We start from the raw sequence: 17,732 nt of genomic DNA, 5'->3' as shown, positions 1-17,732 counted from the left end.
TTGTAGATTTAGAATCTAAATTTGGTTTTAACATGTCATTTAAAGTCACTTTAATTCTGCTGTGTAGAATTCTAAAAACATAAAGAAAAACATGTTTTAATTAGTTTCCTAATTTTGAAATGATCTGCACAGTCCTTTATCCAGGTTGAATTCAAAGGAACTATAATGGGGGCTCAAAATGAGTTAATAATCCAAGTTAGGTCATTAAATCTTTTTTGCAGATAATTATAGATTTATAGGTAGGCAAAGCACAGTCTACAATTTTTAAGTGAAAAATATATTTTCTTCACAAATATTTTAACAAGTGTATTTTTACTTACCAGTTATATTAGTTATGAAAATATAAATCCAGCAGTTATTGGAGTTCCTAAAACACACTTCTTAATATTAGAGGAAAATTTGCTTCCATTCCTAACAAATATGATGTTGACAGTTACCACATCTTCACTATGTTATTTGAATGTTATTGTTCTTTATATTCCTTTTCTTGATTCTAGGCCTAACTTGCTAAAAATCATTCTTCCAGAAATCTGTCATCTAGGGTCTGGTATGGCTAAACTCAAGTACTTAGATGTCACTCTTTATTTATCCCTCTCTCTTCAGGCATCATTTAGGTGATAGCTATTTACCGCTGATGCCTTGGAAATTTGAGTATATTATACCACTGACTTTTTGCATGTATGTGACTGATGTGAAGTACACTGTGAGTGTAAATCTTATTTTTTTCTAGGTAGTTTGCATTTCCTTTTTGTATCTTTTAAGATTTTAAGATTTATTTTCTCCTTTTGTAATTCAGGATTTTCAAAATAATGTATCTACATATAAGTGTTATATCTGAATACTGTTTTCTTTTGTCATTTCTAGAATATGTTAGGCCATTATATCTTTGAAAAACAATTCCCCCAAACCCTCTCTATTTTTTTTATTCCTGATAAGGTTTAAGTGTGTTTATTATGCTTTCATTTCAGCAAGTATTATTTCCTGTGAAATATAATATTCACGTTGTAAGGTTTTTGAAGTCAGATGAATAGATGATGCAAAAATAATATGAAGAATGAGAATTAAAGCAAGCATGGGGCAAGAAGGAGCAGCAACATTTAACAATGGGAAGAGTAAGGGTGTGATATTATGATTTATAATAAGAAATACATATTCAATCCTCATCCAGTTTTTGGCACAGAGCTCCTAAAACCCTTAGGATTTCCTAAGTGAGGAGAGCAAAACATGAAATGTATTTTTTGTTATGTTATTGGAGTGACCTTTGGCAAACCACTAGGTAACCTAAAATGGGGGCTGGTTGCTAGGGGAGCCAAATTTGTGATAAGACTAGACCTTCTAGGACTGGAGAGGAGCCAGAGAATGAGTTGAATCACCACCAATGGCCAATGATTTAATCAATCATGCCTCTGTATAAGCCTCCATAAAAGCCCAAAAGGAGAGGGTTCAGAAAATTTCTGGTGTGTGAACATGTGGAGATGTAAGGAGAGTGCCAAGCCTGAAGCGGGCATGAAAGCTCCTTGCCCTTTCCCCATACCTCACCCTATGCATCTCTTCCATCTGGCTGTTCCTAAACTATGTCCTTTTATTAATAAACCAGTAATCTAGTAAGTAAAATGTTTCTCTAAGTTCTGTGAGCTGCTCTAGCAAATTAATGAAACCTGAGAAGGAAGCTATGGTGACCTCCCATCTGAAGCCAGTCAGTCAGAAACACAGGTGAGAGTGATGAGTTGAACTTGGGATTGGCATCTGAATTGGGGAAGGGAGGCAGCCTTGTAGGATTTAGCCCTTAACCTGTGGGATGTGATGCTATCTCAAGGTACATAGCGTCAGAATTGAGTTGAATTGTAGGATACCCAGCTGGTGTCAAAGATTTGCTTGGTGGTATGGGGATAAACCCCTCAACATTGTAACTGATGATCAGAATTATTAAAGGGAAGCCCATAAAAACAAAAGCAATAGCTTGAGAATTAGGATGGAAGTCAGAATGAGCAGTATTCCTAAAGCTAAAAAGTAAGATTGCTATTGAAGGAGAAAATGTTTGCTTAAAAGGCTAATTCAAATGTAGTATGAATGCAAAAGCATGTATAGGATGTAGAAGCAAGGCAGTATTTTGAATCTTGACAAGAGCAGTTTTAGTGGAATATTTGCAAACATATAGTAGTGCAGTAAGGAGACAGTGAGATAAAATAAATAATGCAGATAATGTGAACAACTATTCAAGCATTCCACTGTGTCTGGCTGAAATTAGGAGAGAGATTATTATGGTGTAAAATTGAGAAAGATTTGTTTTATCATTGTTATAATTGGAATATAGAATTGATTTGAATATGCATAAATGCTAATAGAAGCAACCAATAAAGAGGGAGAGTTCAAAGTCCCAGGAAAGACATAGATAATGAATTAATTGTGTTATAAAATGGGTTCCCCCACTAAGCAGCCTCTAAGATAAAACTTAGCATGCAGGAGGTTTATTAAGGAGTACCCATAAGATAGACACCTGTGGAAGAGAGATGAATTGGGCAAAGGGAGACATCAGCTGTGACAGAAACCCAACAGCAGCCTCAAGCAACTTCACCAGGAGCTCTATATCTGTAATGGCTTTTCACAATGGTTGCAAATTAGGCTAAAATGGCAGGCCATCATACTCCTGTACTGACCAGTTATTAGATATGTGCTGGCCCGGAAAGTTGAACTGAGGCCATCACTAAATGTAGTAGCAGCTGAAAGCTGTCTGCCAACAATAATCATAGTAGCTGGGTTCTATAAAGGCAAGAGTGGTTGTTTATCCTAAATGCAGGTAAAATAGCAGCTCTGGATAAGTCAAGAGAAAACTTTTCCAATAACACAAAAACCAGCCTTGTAAATGGCATGGAAAAACATAACTAGTTTGTTGGTATATACGTCATACAAACAAAGTGGAGGCAAATCCCCAATGGCCAGCCAGATGATTTAGGAAATAATAATTTGGGAGGAAATGGTAACCTGAAGTCCAAAATAGAGATGAGGGGTCTGGCATCAAGTGAAGACTGGAAGGCAAATCAGGTGCAGTAATCAAGCAATAAGAGGATAAAATGTAGATTAGCAACTCTAAAAAGGCTATGGAGAGTGTCAGAGAAACTTGAATATTAAACATGGGATGGGGAAATGGGCAACTTCACTCATTTAGAGTGCCTTAAGTGCTAGGAACTATGCCAAGTATTTTATTGTATGAGAAGCAGCATAGCATGGTGGTTAAGAGTAAGGGCATTAGAGCCAGAGAGCCAACACTAACAATCCCATATTACCAGAGACATTCCGGTGACCTCAAACAAGTTATAGACATTCTGAGTACCAATTTGCATTTCTGTGAAATGGAGTTGAAAATAATATTACCAAATTTATTGGGATTGCTGTGGGATTTCATGAAAGTTTATATGCATGCATTGTCAATGGAGAGGTGATTGATACTATCATCACAATAATCATGTGAAGTAAAGCAGAAACCCCAACCCTCAACCATGGGATGAGGTACAGGGGAAAAAGCAAAACAAAACAAAACTAAACAAACAAATAAAACCAACCTCACTTATTGACAATAGGAGAGAAGACAAAATGTGGAACTGAATGAGGGAAAGTTTAATGCTGAGCCATTAAGTTTAACCGAAATTTTTTATATTGAACCTCTAATTGGCAAGATGACTTCCAGAATGTGAAATAGGTTTCAAATATAGAAGTGGATTTTGGTTGACTAATTGCAAAAAGCCAGAAAACTAGTTCACAGCTAATTCTCAGGATTATAAAGTGTAAGACTAACACTTACCAAGCACTTGATATATGCTGGTCATTGTGAAAAGTGCTCTATGCATATTATTTCATTTAATTCTCACAGATATTATGTGAATTAATTATTTTTTAAAAGATACATAGAACATTTAATTAAGTCAGAAAAATATTGACAGTGATAACTGGTAATTATACTCTTGCAGAAATCAGTCACTGGATATGAGCTGGCTAAGAAAGGTGTATATTATGATAATAGAATAATTTAAATTGATACACTTTGAATTCAGATAGAGGTTTGCTTGATTTCAAAGTCTGTACTGTTGTAAGTTGTCTTCATGTGTGTTCATATCACTGCAGGTAGCTTCAAGTAACTAGAAAGGAGGATATACCTAAAAAGGAGAAATAAGAAAGACGATAAATAAGGACAGGAACGTGATTTTACTGACCCCTCAAAAATAATTAACTTACATACATAAAGCCATATGTAGAGATATTGTAGTACCAGTTATGAGAAATAAGAATAAGGTTTTCATATTTTCTGGTGTATTTGTCTTCATTTCCATTAAATGCTAATAAACTATGTTGTGTTTATATGCTTCTCACAAAGTTTCTTCTACCTTCCTCACTGGAAAGAGACAGTTGGAAGTTTCCACTGGCTCGAGCCTCCACCTACAGCATGCAGGATCGTGACTTCCTAGGAAGTCCTCTCAGAGCATGCGCAGGACTTTGTAGAGGGTGCGCTACATGTGTTGGTGTATGTGCCCCATATGAATGGATCTTGATATAATTGCTATTATTACAACTTTTCTACTGAGTGTGGCTGCAACTCTGTAGAACAAAAATAAAGTTAGTGTGACTTCTTCAATGGGTACCTCAGTGCTGCCCGATTCTGCCCGGCTTGACAGGGCCGCCTGATCTCCTGTCACTCTTTTTTCTGCATGATCACTCTCCTGCTCTGCTGTGCAGCACAGTTCCCACTTGGGCTGCTGCTGACATTCCAGTAAATGCCAGTGTGAGGGGGATGGGATGAACACCCCTTTACCTTCAGCTTTGGACTTTATTAGAAGATTTCCGAAGTAGGTCAACATGTGCCCCAGTTCTTTATGGATTATGTGTAGCACTCTCTTGTCCTAAGACCCAAATGGACACCTAAGGTCCTGACCCTGGAAATGACTGGTGTGACAGACCATATGCTTAATGTCAAGTTATAGCTTCCAGTAATGAGTAAGGGTTCATATTGGGTTAAGTCCGTGATGCCTGGATCCTTCTCTCAGAATGATGTATCACCTCAGTCTTCGTACAAAAGAATCTGAGTCTCAAATTGTCCAGATATAGCTAGAAATATGTCTAAACCCCAATGTCTGATATGTCTGTCCTTTGTGTGCATATGTATATGGTATAGTCATCTCTTGTGATACTCTTTTAATGTGAAGTAAGAGATGCCTTGACATGGTTAATTATAGAGATTCATCACTCCCATAGGCCTCAAATATAGCAGTCAAAAGTCATTTAAATTCTCCTGTATTTAGAATACAGATTACAATTAGCAGTACATTTTGGGTAATGGCCTCCGTAATGGCATTGTCACAGACATCCTGGCAGAATGTGGGTGGCTTGAATGGAGCCATTCATTGGCTGGCTCCATCTACACCCTGCAGAACAATTTTAGTTCCTTAAATAACCACCTCTACTGCTAAAAGCAACAATGTGCCATGCAGAGTAAATTAATATATAAATCATTTGCTTATATCAACAAAACTTTAATTTGACTCAACACAAGAAATTTCTAATAAATCTTAATTGAGATCTGATGGAAAGATAATTTGCTCTATCTCAAGATGAGAATAGCCTCAAAGATTTCATAAATGAAATGTGTACTAACATCACAAAGTAGAAGTGCTAACTGAATTTTTTTTATAAAAGCTGCTTTTTAATCCATTTTAGGAGAAAAAAAACCAACAACCCATTTAGGACCTAACGCATAAGGGTCAGTCAATGGGAAGTAAATAAAATAATTTATTTTCTTAACATACTGATAAAGCTCAAATTATTATCATGAGAGATTTTCCAGTAAAGATAGCAGAGTAGGTGAACACTATGCTCACCTCTTCTCAAGACCACATCAATTACAACAAAACTACAAAACAACCATTATTAAGAATAATCTGAAATCTAGCTGAAACAAAGCCCTAAAACTAATGACATACAAAAGAAGCTACCTTGAGACTGGTGGGAGAGGCGGAGACGTAAAACAGGCTGGTCCCACACCTGAGTGTGACCATTAAAAATAGGGAGGGATATCTCGGATGTGATGGTGGTCCCCACCAGAGAAGTGAGGGGTCACAGCCCCACACCAGACTCCCCAGCCCAGGGTTCCATTGCCAGGAAGAGACATCCCCATAACTTCTAGCTGTGAAAACAAGTGGAGATTGTGGATGAGTGAGCCAGACGGGGGCTGGAGTTCCAGGTGCTCCTATTAAAGGGACCATACATGGACATATTCACTGACTCACTCATTTACTCTGAGCTCCAGCACTGGGGCAGCAGCTCAAAAGGTGCCAAGGACATACAGGGAGGAACTGAATTGTCTAGCTTCAGGGTGAGGGCCGGAGGGGCACTTTCCCCTGGAGGGAGGAGCTGGGGAAAGCCATTGTTTCTTTGTTGAGCCCTCCCCATCCTTATGTGCAGACATATGCAGATGTCCTATCTGAGTCTCCATCAAACTGTGTATCACCTTTCATTTGCCCTGCCCTAGTAATCCTCTGAGACCATGCCCCACCAAACTTTTGGGCACACCCAAGCTATTTCCAGTGATTTTCCATACAAACTACCTGTCTTACCTCATGCAGCAGAGTTTCTTAAAATTGCTTAAAGGTTCACAAAACCAAAACAAGCAGCATCTCCCTTCAGCATGTCCCATATCTCTGGCTGAGCAGCCCTAAGCTGAGTGCTAACAAAACCAGTCTGGCTTCATGAATTGTACTTTCAAGACCAGTGCGGGTGGTAGCCATCTATGGATTGCTTTGTGACTCATACCACATGGCCCCAGGCAGGGCACAGGCTGCAGTCAAACTTGGCCTGCTTAGCGGCCAGCTTCAGACCAACCTGGAGCATCACCCCACTTCCTTCATGCATGACACACCCAAAGGGAAGACTGGGCAGGCACCAGAGACCCACTAATGCAAACCTTATTCTGTAGGATCAGCCCTTGAATCACAGCTTGTCAACTGTAATCACTGCTACTCTTCACAACCAATCAGCCCAAGGGTCAATCCCTCCCATTTACATGCAAACAGAAACCAAGGCTCAACTACAAAAGGAGGGCATGCACAACCCACACAAACACACCTGAAGCATGTGGCTCTAGACACAAAGGAAACTGTACCACTGGGTTTTACAGGACACCTACTACATAATGTCATTCTACTAAGACCAAGAGGCATAGCAGCCCTATCTAATACATACAAACAAACATAGGAAGGCAGCCAAAATGGGGAGACAGAGAAACATGTCAAAAATAAATACATAAATAAATAAAAAATAACAAAGCTCCAGAAAAAGAACTAAACAAAATGGAGATATGCAATCTATCAGATGCAGAGTTTCAAACACTGGGTTACAAAGATGCTCAGTGATCTTAGGGAGAACTTCAACAAAGAGATAGAAACATAAAAATGGAGACAGAAAACATAAACAAAGCCCAGTCAGAAATAAAGACTATAAGGTGGTGCAGTAGCTCAGTTGGTTAGAGCTTGCACTCTGAACGTCAAGGTTGCTGGCTGGATCGCCGCCTGGGCCACTTTGAGCTACGCCCTCTTTAGGAAGATAAAAAGGAAAGAAAGAAAGAAAGAAAGAAAGAAAGAAAGAAAGAAAGAAAGAAAGAAAGAAAGAAAGAAGGAAGGAAGGAAGGAAGGAAGGAAGGAAGGAAGGAAGGAAGAAAGAAAGAAAGAAAAAGAAGAATNGAAGGAAGGAAGGAAGGAAGGAAGGAAGGAAGGAAGGAAGAAAGAAAGAAAGAAAAAGAAGAATATATTAGAGAAAATAAACAGTAGATTATATGAAGCAGAGGATCAAATCATTGATTTAAAAGACTAGGTAGCAGAAAACACCCAACCAGAAGAGAAAAAAAAAAAAAGAATCCAAAAAAGTGAGGATAGTTTAAGGGACCTCTAGGATAACATCAAGTGTACCAAAATTCACATCATAGGGATACCAGAAGGAGAAAAGAGAGAGTAAGGAATTGAAAAACTATTTAAAGAAATAGTGATGGAAAACTTTCCTAACCTGGTGAAGGAAATAGACATACAAGCCTAGGAAGGGCAAAGAGCCCCAAACAAGATGAAATTAAAGAGGCCCACACCAAGACATATCATAATTAAAATACCAAAAGTTAAATACAAAGAGATAATCTTAAAAACAGCAAGAGAAAAGCAGTTAGTTACGTACAAGGGTGCTCCCATAAGATTGCCAGCTGATTTCTCAACAGAAACTTTATAGGCCAGAAGGGATTGGCAGGAAATATACAAAGTGATGAAAAGTAAGGACCTACAGCCAAGACTACTCTACCCAGCAATTAAGGACAGATAAAGAACTTCCTAGACAAAGAAAAGGTAAGAGTTCACCACTAAACCAGTTATAACAAGGTATCTTAGAGGAACTTCTTTAAGATGGAAAAAAATTAAAAATATTAATAATAAAATAGTAATAACTACATATCTATCAACACTTACTTTAAATGTAAGTGAATTAAATGCTGCAATCAAAAAATAGGGTGGTGGAATGGATAAGAAAATGAGATCCTTACATGTGCTGCCTACAGGAGACTTACTTCAGATCAAAAGGCACATACAGACTGAAAGTAAAGGGATGGGGAAAGATATTTCATGAAAATAAATAAATATGTGAATAATAAATAAATAAATAAATAAATAAATAAATATGAGGTAGCAATACTTGTGTCAGACAGAATAGACTTTAAACAAAGTTTATAACAAGAGACAAAGAAGAGACAATAATCCCACTGAGGAAACCCAAATGCTACTTTGAGGGGACATGTGCATTCATATGTTCATTGCAGCATTGTTTACAATGGCCAAGATGAGGAGGCAGCCTGGGTGTCCATCACTGGATGAATGGATAAAGAGTGTGGTACATATATACAATGGGTTATTAATCTGCCATGGATGGAAATGGGTTCTTGCCATCTGTGATGGCATGGATGAACCTGGAGGTATTGTGCTGAGTGGAATGTGTCAGACAGTGAAAGACAGATGCAATGAGGCTTTGCTTATATTTGGAATCTAAAGAATAAAATAATAAAAACAAAACAGAAATAAGTTTCTAGATACTGAGAATATTTTGATGAGTACCGGATGGGAAGGAGGTTGGGGGTAATTGAGAAAGGTGAAGGGATTAAGAAGGACAAATTAGTTATTATACAGTAGTCATGGGGATGTAAGGTATAGCATAAGAAGTAAATCATATTATAATAACTAATCATGGGGTGAGATGGGTGTTAAATTTATGGGGCAATAGATGGGAGGGGTTTGGGAACAGGGTGAAAAAGGTGAGAGGTTAAGAAGTACAAACTGGTAGTTGCAAAATAGCCATGGGGATGTAAAGTAAAGCATAGAGAATGTAGTCAATAATATGGTAATAACTATGCATAATGTGACATGGGTACTAGACTAGTCAGTGGGATCACTTCTTAAATTATATAAATGTCTAACCACTAAGCTGTACATCTGAAATTAATATAAAATAATACTGATTGTAAAAATGAATAAAGTGTAAACTATATATAAAATTTAAAAATTAAACATAAAAATGTATTATTATAATTTGTAAATTATTGGGATTTACTCATCTTTTTTTGTGTTCATACCTGAGTTCATATGTTTGGATTTGAGGACTTAGATGTTAACTTATCATCCATTTAAACATGAAGGCCTCAGTTAAAATTTTAAATTTTGTACTTCTTTTACCCTTCATTTTCTCATATCATAAAATCAACTTACATCATCATTATTATATGTAAAGCATATGACACTCTACTAAGACCATAGTAGCATGCACATTGGTCTACATACTAAGATAATCTTGATAATTTATTAGCTTAAAGTGCTTCAGAGGTACAATTATTATAAATAATTTAATAGTACTGTATTTAGTAAATGGATTTCAAAAGGAGATAATTGTGTAAAAGTAATGTGCATATTGAGTTCTTCAATGAGATTCAATGGATACCATCTCCTTTTTTAAAATTAAAGTTTATTGGGGTGACAATTTTTAGTAAAGTTACATAGGTTTCAAGTGTACTCTTTCATTAGAATCAGTGACATCGAAGATAGAAATCTGGAAATGACACAGATGGAAGAAGAGAGAGACTTACTTGAGAGTTAAAAGAAATGAAAGAACTCTACAAGAACCTTTCTCCATTAGAAAGAGCAACATAAGAATAATGGGCATACCAGAAGGAGAAGAAGAGAACAGAGAGTATATTCAAATAAAGAGTATATGCACATAGTCAATGAGAACTTCCCAAACTTGTGGAAAAAACCATATCATCAAATCCAAGAAGCAAATAGAACACCTAATTGCCTCAATCCCAACAGGCCTTTTCCAAGACAGATTGTATTGAAGCTGTCAAAAATTAAGGACAAAGAAAGAATCCTCAAGGCAGCCAGAGAAAAGAAGATGGTAACTTACAAAGGAAAGCCCATTAGATTATCATCAGATATTTTAGCAGAAATTCTATTATCCAGGAGGGAGTGGAATCAAATATTCAAACTACTGAAAGAGAGAAATTACCAGCCAAGAATAATATATCCAGCAAAGATACCCTTTAAATATGAAGGAAAAATAAAGACCTTTCCAGACATACAAAAGCTGAGGGAATTTTCTAACACACAACCTGCACTACAAAAAATACTGAAGGAGGCTATTTGACCTGAAACAAAAAAGCAAAAGAATACAAAACCATGTGTAGTATTATGAACAGACAGACAGAAGCAGGAAATGGCTACCCCTACACCAAATAGGACACTATACACTTGAACATAGCATCTCTTTTACACTGGATCTGAAAAAAATTAAAAACAATGCAAAGGAGTGGTAGAAGTAGATCAACATATTCAGTGTTATTTATACCAAATCTTTGGTTAGATGCAGTAGGAGTTCTAATACTGAACTCCAGAAAGAAGCTGCCTCAGCCATCCAGCTACAGGCAGCTCCAATTAGGGCAGGCCTCCCAAGATGAGAAATTGCAAAGATGAAGAAGCAGCTCTGTAGATTAAGTCCAGTGATTTTTTTTTTCAGATTTAACAACTAGTATGCCATTCTACTGTGGAATGAATAATGAAGCTAAAAGATGTCATAATTGTGCTGAGTGAAAGTACCTCACCTTTTAACCCAGGGTAGAAAAGGGCAATTCCTCTAAAAATTTGGTTCTTGATTCATGTTTTTCTCTGTAAGAAAATAAAAATCACAATAAAGAATCACGACATCCACCATGGTAAAGTTTCTCTCTTGATTATTTCATAATTTAATTACATGTAATATTACTGAAATTCCATAAAAATTGGTCAAATAAGTAATCATTTCACAACATCTCTTTATGTCCTCCTAAAATCTGAATTTATTAAAAATGCACAACTTTAATACTTGTCATATTATTATACTTATTTTTTTTTAAGCTTGAACACTATGGTAGCTTATAGATAGAAGCAAAAATTGCTGCAGTGAGATCAACATTAGCACCCATCTCATAGAATGATTTTTGAGAAAGGGTAGAGTTCACTCATGTAAATTACTTAAACAATATCAGCTACATAATAAGTAATCTTTAAATATTTCTATAATTGTTATAATGATTGTAATAATGGTTATTAATGGTATTGCATTTGTCATCTATTATTTGTAAAAGAGAATACAGATAAATGTCAAAGATCAGTCTCAAATTGTGTGTAGTGTGAGACAGTGGTTTATTTCTTTTACGTATGGACATCCCATTGCATAACAACAATTTGTTGAAAAGACATTCTTTCTCCATTAAAATGGATTTGATGTGTTTGTTTTTTTTTAAATCCATTGGTTGTATAAATGTATGTCTATTTCTGGACACTTTATTTGGTTCAATTGATCTACTAATCTATTACCATGTCAATACCACAAAAAGTCTTGATTATGAACTGGTGTAATTTCTTAAAATGTTTAAAACATTTAAAATATTTCTTCAGAATTATTTTGGCTATTTTAGAGCCTCTGAATTTCCACATGAATTTTAGAATCATTTTGTCAACTTATAAAACCAATTATTCTGGAAATGTATTAGGATTTGTATTAATTTTAATAATAATTTCAGGGATAACTGATATTGTAACAAAATTGAATCTTTAAATGCATATACATTATATGTCTCAATTTCTTTGTCATCATTGACTTCTGTCTAGTTTTGTATTACTTTAGAGCTCTTATACATATTTTGTTACATATGTCCATACATGTTTCATATTCTTCAGTGTTTTGTAAGTGACATTTTCATTTTAGTTTCATTTCATAGTTGTATGTTTATAAAATACAGACATACAATGAATTTTAGATAGTGATATTATAACAAGTGAAGTTACCAAATAAACTCTAGTCATATTTTTGTATATCTCTTAGGCCTTCATGTGCAGAATATTATCTTCACTCTGAATAAAGCTTTTATTTCTTCTTTTGTAAACTGTATACATTTTATTTCCTTTTTTCCATTGTTGAACTTGCTAGGATCTCAAACATAATGCTGAATCAGACACAGTGAAAGTAAAAGTCCTCACCTTATTCTCAAATGTATGGGCAAAGCTTTACCAACAAGAGCATAAACTATGTTGTTAACTATAGAATTTATATAAATGACTTTTATAGAATGAGAATGTTTTATTCTAGTTTGTTTCAAACACATTTATAACTATTTTATTTTGAGGATTATCTTTCTAAAGCCAGACAAATATTTAAGTATTTTTGGCTAAACAAGAGCTCATTGGATGGAGTAGGAATGTGAGAGTGGGTAAGTAAAAATAACACAGATGGTGAAACAAAAGACAGCAACCATGGAACACTGAGTCTTTTCTTAAGAGAATATCTGTATAATTGATACAGAAAACAGATGCACTGCCACAAAACTACCTTCTAGCATCTCCCCAACCAGGGTTTGTATTTTTGATATCATGCTTTGAATCATATGGCTACTTACATTCTTTGCATAACTGCTCAGTCACATTTTCTTAATAAGCAAAATATAGTACTTAGTATTGTGACAAATAAATGGAAAAAATATATATGTAAATCTTCAATTCATCCACTGGCACAGAGCAACATTTCAATTTTTTAATTGCTCTAGTGGTGATGTTTCAGATGATGAAGATCATAATCGTGATTATCATGAAGATAGTGGTGATGGTAATAATGATTATTAAACACTGGATGCACACTTGTGTTTAATGCCCATGCTAGACTGATAAAGGAAAACTACTGAATCTAATAGAAGAAATAAATAACTACTTAAAATATAGCGCCTTAGTGGGAAAGTAGCAGTAAGATCCAAGTTACCTTCCATACAAGATGTCTCAAGATAAAAATAACTGACATTTTAAAACATCACCATAAAATTTGAGTTGACAATGAAAACTGCTTAGGAAGTTCCAGTATTTTTTCTCTACAGTTATGTAAACCATCAGCCCTATCAATCTAGTCTTTTTTATTCTAGTTGTTCACTTTTTTTCCTGCCTCATTCCAAGTAGGTGATTTATTACAAACAATATTTCAAGTTGAAATTAATTAAAATGGGAGAACAAGGAACCACATGTTAAATAAGTTGGTTAAAGTTTGTATACATGTGCATGAACTGAGTTTCTGCACTTTTGCTGCAAGAGGTCCATTTTTAGTCAAAGCTGACAGTTAAAAGCCAAACAATTATTCAGTTTAATGACTACACAAAATACACAAACAATTGGTTTTTTTAGAAAGCCTTGAAAAGCATTGAGAAACCTAGTGACAGTTAACAGAGAAAATGGTAATAATGTAAGATGAGCTTATGTTATAAATGTTCTTAAATTACAATAATAGCAATATGTTATGGAATGTCTATGTATGATATTCACACCACACCAAAGCAGGGTTGGGATAAAAAATTCTATAGTGGTCCATAGTGATGAAATTCAACTATATGATTCTGTTTGGTTTTATAAAAGTTAAGCATACTTGAATATTTCCTTATTCCTTTGAAATTTTCCTCATGCATCTCTTATTATAGATCAAATTCAAAACCAGTATCTACATTTTTTCCTCAAGCAATAGCTTCTTTTTATCAAGGATGACAATCTTTTCTTCAGAGAACACCAGATGATTTATACTTTTAGCAAAAATAGATCATTATTTACACAACTGTAATATTTTTTTTCCTGAGGAATGGATGTAAGGAAGCAGTTGTTCATCCTACCTGTGATAAAATTCACAAATGCCTATGATTTGAAAAAAAAAAAAAGAGAAACTTCTGAGCTGATTTTACTGTTTTAAAATTAATGTTAACAAGTGTTCAGGAAAGGTATTTAATTGAAAGAAAATACTTTACGAAACCATGTCAGCTGTGTAGGTAAGAACTGACAAATAGTGGAGTTATTGAGTTCTTTTTCAGTAAAAAAATCTGTTATTGGTATGTGGTATGTGAATTAACAATTAGCATGATTAGTGAGAGAACCAGTAAAAATGCTGCCTAGGAAATATTTTCCAGAATGTCTCTGTTCTTTTGTGTGTGAATTAATAATTTTTCATTTATAAATGCAGACTTTGTCAATTTAATCATCCATTTGTCATTCCTGAAGGATTCTGACTGATAAATTCTTCCAGTTCACTTGATTACTTAGCAATGCTGAACTTGCAAAATATAAACACACTTTAAATGTTTTCTCAAATGTGCATCCAAAACATTGCCTTCTATACAAAGTCAGGTTGTCTAAAGCCTTTTTACTACTCCACTGCATACTTGACCATTCCAACTCCATTTCACATGAGGACTGAAACTAAAGTCCTCTGTGAAAATCTGTGACAGCTCAAGCTTCATATAAACATGGTGGAATCACTGTGCTACCATTCCCACAAGAACCTGATGATGTGCTTCCAGGGGCAGCATGGTATCAATGCCAGAAGAAGCATTTTGACATTTCTCACACAGGATATGCAAGAAGCATCAGCTCAGCTCTAAGACTTTCTCTTGGGGAAGATGATGGATGCATATAGCAATGCCAAAGAACCAGAAACAGAAGAAACAGCTCATTTAATGGTTATGGGCTGGGTTTTGGTTAGAGCCAGGTGGAACTAAGCTCACAGATCTTCAGGTGTCAACTTTCAGGGGCTTTCACCTAAAATAGATACCTTAAAGAAAGAAATGAGTAAAGCTGGAAATAGAGTAGAACAGAGCAAAGATCAACTTGCAGCAGTCATGTGCAATTGTATGGCCAAAGAAGAACAGTATCACAAATTCGTTGGTTCATTATTAGAAACCCAAGCAGATTACCAGAGAAAAGCATTAGCAGCCTTAGGAAGAACCCTCCCTGAAATGTGAGCTGATTAAGATAAGTGAGTGGGAACCAGCTTTGGGACTCCTTTGAAAGAATCCTTTGAAATGGTTCCAGTTGAAGCCTGTGTCACGCTGCTCCTGAAGACCAACATGGAGAAGGATGTTTATTTAATCGGGGCTGGGGACTCCAGTTTAAAACAAAACAAAACTGAGAGCTGCTTTAGACTGTCCTACTTCTCATCTATCTAAATTCTATTCAGACCCCTGTGTTACAGCAGTTACTTTGAAGTCCTAATTACAGGAATTGCCTGACATTTTGATGACTTTTTATCTGTGAATAATGGACACAAGTTGCAAGTATGCAGGATTAAGACAAAACAGTTTCAAGATTTATGGAAAATGTGTCAGAAGTTACCACCACAAAAACCTGTTAATTTTATGTATTTATTCAAGTTACTCATGGAGCTTGCTCATATCAGCAAGCTCCCAGAAACACTGCAATCATTTCAGTTCCTAACTTTCATTATGGGTCAAAAATGAAGGAATGCTTGCCGAAATGGCTGTAGCCACATCCATTCATGTGGTTAGTGATTGAACAGATCATCCAACATGCCGAATGGTTCATCCTTAATAAGGTGAGCTTGATGTATCAGAAGCATTTGTACCTCTCCCCACCCGAATCCCAGTCACTTGTTCCACACTGAAATGACTTTAACCCAAGGGTCTTGGAGCAGGGGCCTGCTAGCATTGTGGTGACGGAAGAGGACTTGGTTAAGAAGGAGAACTTTAGGGCCGGCCGAGTGGCGCTTTGGTTAAGAACTGGTTTGGGATGTCAGTGGGCCCCGGTTCGGATCCCACATATGAGGGACAGTGACACTGCCCTCTGCAGCTAAGATGGTGAACGGCAGCTTGACCCGGGGCTGGGCTGCCGTGGGTCGCCGAAGACGTCGTAGGCTGCAGCCCCTGCTGCAGTGGGTTACCATGGGCTACCGTGTGTAGCCAGCAGCCAGCATGAGCAGCCAGCAGCCGCAGTGAGCGGCTGTCCAGAAGCCGGCGACTGATCTGCCTCGCCCGGGAAGAGCGCAATGATGGTGCCAACTTGGGCCAGTGAAGCAACGTCCTCCACAACTAGACTGAAGAACAAAATGACAGCAACTTGTCTGTTCCCCTTCCCCCGATTCCCTAGCACTGTTCCCCTCCCCTAATTTCCCAATAAAATCTTTAAAAAAAAAAAAAGGAGAACTTTAGATGTGAAGCTTATGGTCTTATAGGGTGGCACTCTAAAAAACTCACACATCTCCTCATTTTCAGCTGCCACTCCCACCTACATCACCTTGGTTTCAGTGGGCCCAGAGCTCTAGGGCTGAAAGGAGAACAGAGGATAGGAGCATCCCAAACTTTGTGGACACACCTAAGGACTTGTATCTGTAGGTTACAACCAGGAAGCAACTGGAGTCAGATAACTAATGGTCAAAACCAGGCTCAGGCAGCTGCTAGTTCCTATTAGATTTCTGTTGGCAGGGCTCACAATCCCTCTGGTCTTAGTACTCATACTTTGCCCCGAACTGTTAAAAATCCTGCTCCAGTACCCCTTTAACCAGGAAAACCCCCTTCAGGCCATTCTGGGGACTAGAGGTGTCCAAGAATATCTTAGCATTCACCCAGTCTCTCACTAAAGACATCTGTGAAAGGTCTTCCTTGCACTCATCACACAGGACAGGCTCTAGGCCAGCCCTCTGCTGCCTCCCTGCTCTCTGCACCCTGGAGGTACTGCAGCAGCCTGTTTCCTATATGAGTTCATACTTCCCCACTGACACAGCCCCAAACTAATCCAGCCTCTAATACATAATGAACCGGTTAGCCAGGGGCCTGTCAATCCCATGGCATTGCCCAGTGAGCATGGATTTGAGTAGCCATCTCACACTTCTCCCCAGAGTCCAATGCCCCCATACTCTACCCAAAGAGGATAACCCCTGACTGCTAGCTTCTTAAACCCAAGATGTGAGCAACTTTGACACTGTGCAGTTACATAGTGAACCTTTACGGAGACCAAGACCAGAATCCAAGCCAAGTTACTGATCCAGTGTGACTTCACCCCTTCATCTTCCTGATGCTCTCTCAGCCAGGAATGGCGCTCTCACCAACACAGCACTGACAGCTTTCCAAATAATAATGGATATATGATCTGCCATATTATGTAAGAACTGAAGTTATAATATTTAGACACCAATTCTAGATTTTCAGAACCACTTGGCTGCATGTTTGGGAAATGCACTCATATTCAGCAAGCAAAGATTGCCCAGCTGCATTTTGCTATTAATGGACAATGATCCAGAGAGTACAGCCTCATGAAGAAATCCACCTCCTAGCCCTTGACCTCTTCCACCCTGGTGAGTGGTAAAGGGGCAGTCAGCCA

General features: G+C 37.0%; 1 pseudogene; it reads left to right on the top strand.

Annotated features, from left to right (window-relative positions):
* Positions 1–14,806: 14,806 nt before the first annotated feature.
* Positions 14,807–17,286, top strand: LOC109371726 (rho GTPase-activating protein 17 pseudogene; annotated as a pseudogene).
* The last annotated feature ends 446 nt before the right edge of the window (positions 17,287–17,732 follow it).

Source organism: Hipposideros armiger, unplaced genomic scaffold, assembly GCF_001890085.2.
Source record: "Hipposideros armiger isolate ML-2016 unplaced genomic scaffold, ASM189008v1 scaffold_589, whole genome shotgun sequence".
NCBI classification, from domain to species: Eukaryota; Metazoa; Chordata; class Mammalia; order Chiroptera; family Hipposideridae; genus Hipposideros; species Hipposideros armiger.
This window is presented reverse-complemented; position numbering and strand designations above follow the sequence as displayed.